This window comes from Trichechus manatus, unplaced genomic scaffold (genome assembly GCF_000243295.1).
Source record: "Trichechus manatus latirostris isolate Lorelei unplaced genomic scaffold, TriManLat1.0 scaffold00047, whole genome shotgun sequence".
Classification (NCBI taxonomy): domain Eukaryota; kingdom Metazoa; phylum Chordata; class Mammalia; order Sirenia; family Trichechidae; genus Trichechus; species Trichechus manatus.
The window spans coordinates 11,507,906-11,515,819 of NW_004443983.1; the positions used below are offsets into that span (position 1 = coordinate 11,507,906).

The 7,914-nt window shown below is 41.2% G+C and overlaps 1 pseudogene; it reads right to left on the bottom strand.

The window, feature by feature from the left end:
* Positions 1-4,794: 4,794 nt before the first annotated feature.
* Positions 4,795-5,694, bottom strand: LOC101343775 (serine/threonine-protein phosphatase 2A catalytic subunit beta isoform pseudogene; annotated as a pseudogene).
* Positions 5,695-7,914: the final 2,220 nt, after the last annotated feature.

A 7,914-nucleotide genomic window follows, 5' to 3' on the forward strand; every position in this document is an offset into this window, starting at 1 on the left:
TAAAAAAAAAAAAAAAAACTATTTGTTGAATGAGTTAATAAATGACTAAGGGGTTCAGAGATGGAAAAAGTAGTAAATCTGACAATAAAACTGAGGAATTACATATTATGGTATTTTGAGTGAATTACAGGAGTGAGTGAAGATTTCTCTTTGAAGGTAAGCCTGTTAGTGGGAAATTAGGTGAGGCTTTAAATGAGTGAAAAAGGAGCAATAAGAGTGAAAAATTTTTGAAGGAAGATGTTGAAAAATGAGGAGAGATAACAGAGAAATGGAGGTGAGTTTTAGAAGGGTGGAGAAAAGAGGAGAAAAAGAAGAAAGAATGGATGAATATATAAACCTATTTTGAAGAAAGGAGCTGTACACCACTTCTATTCTTGGGAAATGAACAAAAAATCAAAGTATTCAAAGCTGTGGGTGTTTCAACCAGTTCATTCCTTTCTTCTGGCTTTAAATCATGACACAGAGTGAGAGAGAGAATTACAGTGAGAACCACAGGCTTTTAGAGTCAGACTACTGAACTGAGTTCAAACAATGGCTCTTTCATATATTAGCCCTGACATTAGGCAAGGAACTTTACCTCATTGAATTCTAGGTTCCTCAGTTGTAAAATTAGGTTAATAATACCGCTAGGTTGCTTTGGATATTTAATGAGAAACCATGAGAAAGTGCAGACCATAATGTTTGACTCACGGTAAATACTCAGCAAATGTAAATGCCACCTTTCTCTTTGGTGCTACAAGCTTCTGATGTGGTTTTTCTCTTACCTCTGTAATCATTACTTCTAATTTTCTTGATAATGTATGTTGATTAATCAAAATTCAATATCATCTTAGACTCTGTTCTTGGTATCCTCTTCTATTTGACAGTTCGTTTTCCCATTCTATTCCAACTGTTAAATCTGTGGTATCTCCACTGGTGGATCTTTTTTCTTATGGGCACACAAACCCTAGAATTTCTTACTGTCTTCTAGCTAAAATTAAACGTATCAGATAATCTTCTTGTGTCTACTACCACATGCAGCCATCTGTCATCCCCAGCAGAGGTGAATTATCCAATAATCAAGACAAGTATGGCATTTACCTTGCTTAACAGATCATCTATAGTGAAGAATTTCACAGGGGTTTCACCACATCTTTGAAATTGTTCACTACAGATTAGCAAGTAAGCACAAATAAGCCTGTGCTTACCTTGCTTATTGGGTCATCTGCCCTGTCAGGGATAGTAAATTTAGAAAGAGGCTTTGATTCTGTAGGAAGGTGCTGTGGAGTTGGGAGAGATACAGATGCCACCCATAGCTAGAAGCAGAATCTTTGATGTGGTGAAAAAATGTGAAATTGTGCTTACCTTGCCTATTGGATAATCCACCCCTGATCCCCAGTCTCATCTCTGAGGTAATCAGCCTTCATACCCAATCTAATTTCAGGCAATGGTCTCTTTACAAAAGGGAAGTAAATTTTGTTTTCAAATGAGTCATATCACCTCCAAGTCTTTAAGTGTGTTATCCCCACTTTATAAGCAAATTCATTCTTCTTTTGTCTAATGGTTTAACACTGGGCAAAATACTTCGAATCTCTGAGACTCATTTATAAAATGAGAGACTAGTAGTCATTACAGATCAAAATGTGTATGATGTCTCTGAAAGCAAGGAATATTGCACTCTTTTTTAGAGGCCACACAGCTGGTCTATAGCAAATTCAGAAAGAGAATCTGCACATCCTGGCTCAGAGAGAAGTGTACTTTTCCATATGTCTCTGTGTCTTATTTATCTAGTACTGCTACAGCAGAAATACCACAAGTGATGGTCTTATCAAACAGAAGTTTATTCTTTCACAGTCTAATATGTTAGAAGTCCAAATTCTGGGTGTCAGCTCCAGGGGAAGGCTTTCTCTCTCAGCTCTGGAGGAAGGTCCTTGTCATCCATCTTCCCCTGGTTGAGGAGTTTCTCAGCACAGGGACCCTGGGTCCAAAGGACTTGCTATTCTCCTGGCTCTTGTTTCTTGGTGGTATGAGGTCCCCATGTCTCTCTGCTCACTTCTCTATTTTATATCTGAAAAGAGATTGGCTCAAGACACAATCCAAACTTGTAGACTGAGTCCTGCTTCATTAACATAACTGCCCATAATCCCATCTCATCAACATCATAGAGACAGGATTTACAAAACATAGGAAAATCACATCAGATGACAAAATGGTGGAAAATTCACACAATACTGGGAAAATAATGGTTCAGTTGATCTGTTTCTTTAGGTGGTGTCATGGATCGAATTATGTCCCCCAAAAAATGTGTGTATCAATTTGGCTGGGCCAGGATTCCCAGAACTGTGTGGTTGGCCTCCATTTTGTGATTGTAATTTTATGTTAAAGAGGATTAGGGTGGGATTATAACACCACCCTTACCCAGCTCACATCCCTAATCCAATGTAGAGGGAGTTTACCTAGGGTGTGGCCTGCACCACCTTTTATCTTTCAAGAGATAACAGGAAAGGGAAGCAAGCAGAGAGATGGGGACCTTATACCACCAAGAAAGAAGCACTGGGAGCAGAGTGCATCCTTTGGACCCGAGGTTCCTGTGCAGAGAAGCTCCTAGTCTGGGGGAAGACTGATGATGACGAGGACCTTCCTCCAGAGCCGACAGAGAGAGAAAGCCTTCCCCTGGAGCTGACCCCCTGAATTTGGACTTCTAGCCTATTTTACTGTGAGAAAATAAATTTCTCTTTGTGAAAGCCATCCACTGGTGGTATTTCTGTTAGAGCAGCACCAGATGACTAAGACAATGGCCTAGCCAAGCTGACAGATATTTTAGGGGGACACAATTCAATACATGACACCCCGTTAACCACAGGGATATTGCCACTTGCTGCCGTCTTTCCTACTACCTTCCCACCTGTCTTAGTTATCTTGTTCTGCTATAACAGAAATACCACAAATGGCTGCCTTTCACAAAGAGAAATTTATTTTCTCATAGTCTAGCAGGATAGAGGAAACCCTGGTGGTGTAGTGGTTAAGAGCTACAGCTGCTAATCAAGAGGTCGGCAGTTCAAATCCACTAGGCACTCCTTGGAAACACTATGGGCAGTACTACTCTGTCCTATAGGGTCACTATGAGTCAGAATTGACTTGACGGCCATGGGTTTGGTTTGGTTTTAGTAGGCTAGAAGTCCAAATTCAGGGCGTCATGTCCAGGGGAAGTCTTTCTCTCTCTGTTGGCTCTAGAAACATAACTGCCGCCTATGCCACCTCATTAACATCATAGAGGTAGAATTTACAACACAAATCACATCAAATGACAAAATGGTGGAAAATCACACAACACTGGGAATCATAGCCTAGCCAAATTGATACACATATTTTTGGGGGACACAATTCGATCCATGACACCACCTAAAGAAACAGATCCACTGAACCATTATTTTCCCTCTTCTTGACACAATCTCAAATATCTGAGAACAGAGAAAAACTTTAGGCTGTAGTTCTATGATAATAGGCTCCAGGGACCTGAGCTAAAAGGGAACGTGGTAAGGAAAAGTAGATTGCAAGAAAAGAGAGATAAACAAAGGAGTTCAAATGCCCTCTTTAGAAAAACAGGAGGGGTGGTCCAACTTAAAGCCTAGAGCTCCAAGTAACTCATCACTAATCAATTAAGATGTTGAAACACAAGTCTTTCAGGAGTGTGGGCAAGATTGACCTTTGATGTCACATCTCCCGTTTACATATATATTACATGAGCCATAGATAAGTGCAAGTTTTTGTTTATCAAATGGTGAGATTCCATGTGGTTTTGCTGCCTTTGGGGTATAAATGTGAAGACAGGCTTGGAATGCTCTCACGAAACCCTATGTTTCTGTTAACCATCCTCAGAATAAGAAATGGATGAGAGCCCTCAGGAAATCCCAAGAAATGCAGGATGAGGGAAGGAAGTGGCAGATGACTGTTCAGCTCCTGGAAAACTGATACTGAATCAGAATAGCAGGTGGGAAAGACAATTAGGGAAACTGAGAAATAAAAACCAGAAGCCAACTATCACTCATACAGCTTCAGTTTTGAAACCAACTCCTATTTGATTTTTTTTTGTTGTTGTTTGTTTAAAATGGAGAGTTTATTTGCTCAGTACTCCAAATAGGATGCAAGCACTGTCATGACAAATATACAGAAATATGCAGATTGACATGAAACAGTAATTTAGTCTAAATAAAAGGAAATCTCTTTAAATGTTATGGCAACATACTCCCAAGAATAATCTTTTCTTCAGTTAATTACACATTTCAATAAAATAAAGGGTAATAGATTAAGTGGAAGTTAGCTTGTGAATTTTCCTTAAAAATAAAACTCCAACTTTATTAATACATGCTAGTTAAATACTATAACTAAAATCTCAACTAAGGGCAAAAGGAGATGAAGGAATTAGTTACCTTTTTTGTTTGAACAGTCCAGAGGAAAATGCCTACTACAAACACAGCAGGCAAACCATTAGATTGACTGATCTAGAACATAGTGTTGTACTGAATGTACAGTCTCATAAATGGTCATCATTAGTATGGTACATTTTAGTCCATGATGTGGTTTAATGTCAAGACAGATCTGTATTTGTTACAGAAACTCATAGATTACTGTTGGTTTTTTGGTTTTTAAATATATGTGTTTGTATAAATTTATAAGCATGTATATATATATAAATATATATACATATGTATAAGTATTTTAAAAAGCCAAGTATACCTGAATTTAAAAATATATATATACGTATATAAGCCAGATATACTTCTACATACAAAGGCAGAATCTCCCTGGAGTAATTTACACGAAGTGGTCAGGGGTGTGCTGGGTAACTTGAGGCTCTCCACACGGAGAAGCTGGCTCAAACTGAAGAAGGGACTATTTTGAAGTGTCATCTAGTTCCACGGTTCCCACAGCGGTAACAGTAATTGGGTGCACTGAAAATGGTAACCACATTCCGATCATGACACCAATTATATCCTTCCATTACAAGTTGGCGAGCATGAGAAACCAGTGTGAGACTATTAGCATGGTTAAATGTTTCAGAAATGTCTTGTCCAAATGTTCAGCCAGCACAACGTGGAGAAATACCCCACCCACCACGATCATCTGGATCTGACCATAACAGATCACACCTTGGGCCCTCATGTGGAACTTCTTGTAAAAGATCCAGGGCTCTTATAGGAATGGAGAGAGGCCACCCATGGAGGCAGAATATCTGTCCATCTACCAAAGCTGTAAGCAGAAGATAATCAAATAGATGTGCAAAATATTTCCAAACATTGGAGTTTCTACACTTCTGTAGACATTCATCATAAAAGCCATATACTTTGGTACTTGGATACTTGCAGGCTTTTTTGGTTTCCTCTCGATATTGTAATGCGTTCTGGATAACGCACCTTTAATGTCACAAGAAGAGTCACAGTCTCTACTGAATAATAATTTCTGTCTACATAGATGCGCGTGAATAGATAGTTTACATTTGGTGACTTTCCACCAATTTTAGAGAGTTCCATAAGGTCATGAAATTGACCATGAACATCTCCGCAATCGGTAACAGGACAAGGAACCTCTCGCACATTTGATTCTTTTGTTAAAATTTCCTTAGCCTTTTCTCACAGGGACCGCACTTGGTTCTCCTTTAGCTGTTTACACTCGACCCACTGGGTCTCGATCCTTGGTGAACGCCTTTACGTCCATGGAGGGCACGATCCCCTTCCCTGCCGCTTCCCACCCCCCTCCCCGCACCCACCCACCCCCACCCCGAGCACCTCCCTCCTCTCTCCTCTCCCGTCGCCGCTGCCAGCTCCCGGCGGGACAAGAAGGGGAGGGACAGGGTGGCTGCTGGCAACACGCCCCTTTCAAGACCAGCGGGCGGGTCTGGGCGCGCGGCTTCGGGGAGACCTTCGCCCGCCCTTCCCCGCCCGACCGTACGCCCCGGGAGTCGGGGAAGGGCGAGGGGAGGTGGAGGGGTGGGCAGAGCAGCGAGGGTCCTCAGCGCATCTGTCGCCAGACGATGGACGCCCGCTACCACCGCCTCCCACCCGCCAGTCTCTCCCCTATTAAAGTTATAACTTTTCAGTAGTAAACTTTACAGTCTCTTTTATGTAGGTCTTAGTTTCACGGAGAGGTCGTTGAAATCTTGGGTTCTTACTCTTCGGACTGGACTGGACACTAATTTCCTCTTCTGGTCCCCATTTGTCAGGGGCGAGATTCTCTCTTCATGCTTCCATCCCCATACAAGGTGTCCAAGTGTCCCTCCTTCTGTTTCGGGGCTAGAAAATTTCTAGGACTGCTGAACTGTGGGTTGTCATGGTGCCATGTTCATTGGGTCATCGTGGTACCTTCTATTCTGCTTCCTGGTCTGCACGTGGATAGAAGGTGACCCTTCTCCTTTTCTCCTCAAAGACAACCTGTATTTCTTTCTCATCTATCCTTCCTCTCTTTTAGAGTTATTCTCTACCTTCTGTCCCTCCATTCCCAAACTCATCTTCTCTAGAGATGGGAAAACTGGCTCTACCAGCCTAGATCTCAAAATATTCCTTTCAGATTTCATTTTGCTTCTGCTTTATTGTGGGCTGGAGGAAGAAAACTAGCCCGCGGATAAAAGTGAGTGAAAACGGGGAGGGAAATACACAGAAAGCAACCATATTAATATTTGGAGCTGGTGCTCTACAACACCTATGCAAATAAATAAAATTGAAGTAAAAGTCTGCCTTTTCTTAAACAGGACAGGGCAGTTGGAGACAATAAAACATTTATTTGGTTAGTTAGATCTATTACTGAGGTTTTCTTTGCTTCTAGCATAAATCCAATTTGAATTACCCTTAGTAAGTAAGGAAATTGATTGAAGAGATACTATGATACCTGGTGAAATAAAAGGAAGAGAACAACCCAGTCACAAGGAGGACAGAAATTGAGTTGGAGGCCACGGTAAGAGTCAGCCTCAGGTTCTGCAGAGTCCTCATGGCTCTTTTCCTTTGGTCTGTAGACTGACTTTTTTCATGTGGCAGAAAACGTGACCACTCACTAACATCTAATTGTAACTTTGTAACTGAGAGAAAGAAACTGTGCCCCCTTCCTCCTGAAAAAAGCAAAGAAGAGAAGAAGAAGAAAGAGGAGGAAGAGAAGGCGGAGGAGGGCCAGGGCAAGAGAGGGGGGAGAGAAAGATAGAGGGGGAGGGCAGTTGTGAAGCAAAGGGAGAAAGAGGAGAAAGGACAACCCAAGTAGGATATCTCTTGGCCAAAAATGTAGTTTAGACTTTATAAGAACAAATCTCAGAACTCCTGTTGGGATTTTGTGTAGAAAAAGAGTGACCATTAAGAATTATGTGTTTAGCAATGAGTTTGTTTCTTAGTCTCAGTAGTCCCAATGGAGCAAAATTGAAAGCGGGAGTGGGGAATGAGGGAAAAGAATTAGGACCAATCTACGCCATAGCACAATAATAATATTAAATATTTCATTGTGAGATTGTTGGCCTTGCAAAGTCTGTGACTGGTAAGAAAAATAATTCTCTTCCTCCTTAGAGGTTAAGATCTTCCTGTTTTCTAAGAGTTAATATTTACTGACCAACCAAGGCACAACAAGTGGTCTCTATTCACCTGGAGCAACAGAGAAAGATGGAGAGTCAGGAATAGGAGAAGAATATGTAACGTGTGACTAATTGCCTCCATCAACAACTGTCTCCTTTGCCATGAGACCAGAGGAACTAGATGGTGCCCGGCTACCATTACTGAACATTTTGATCAAAGATTCCATAGAAGAATCCTGATCAAAAGGGGAAAAATGCAGAACAGAATTTCAAATTCTGGACTCTAGACTTCCTGAAGCCAAGAAGGTTGGATGAACCCCTGAAACTTTTGCCCTAAGATAATCTTTAAACCTTAAACCAAAAATATCCCCCGAAGTCTTCTTAAAACC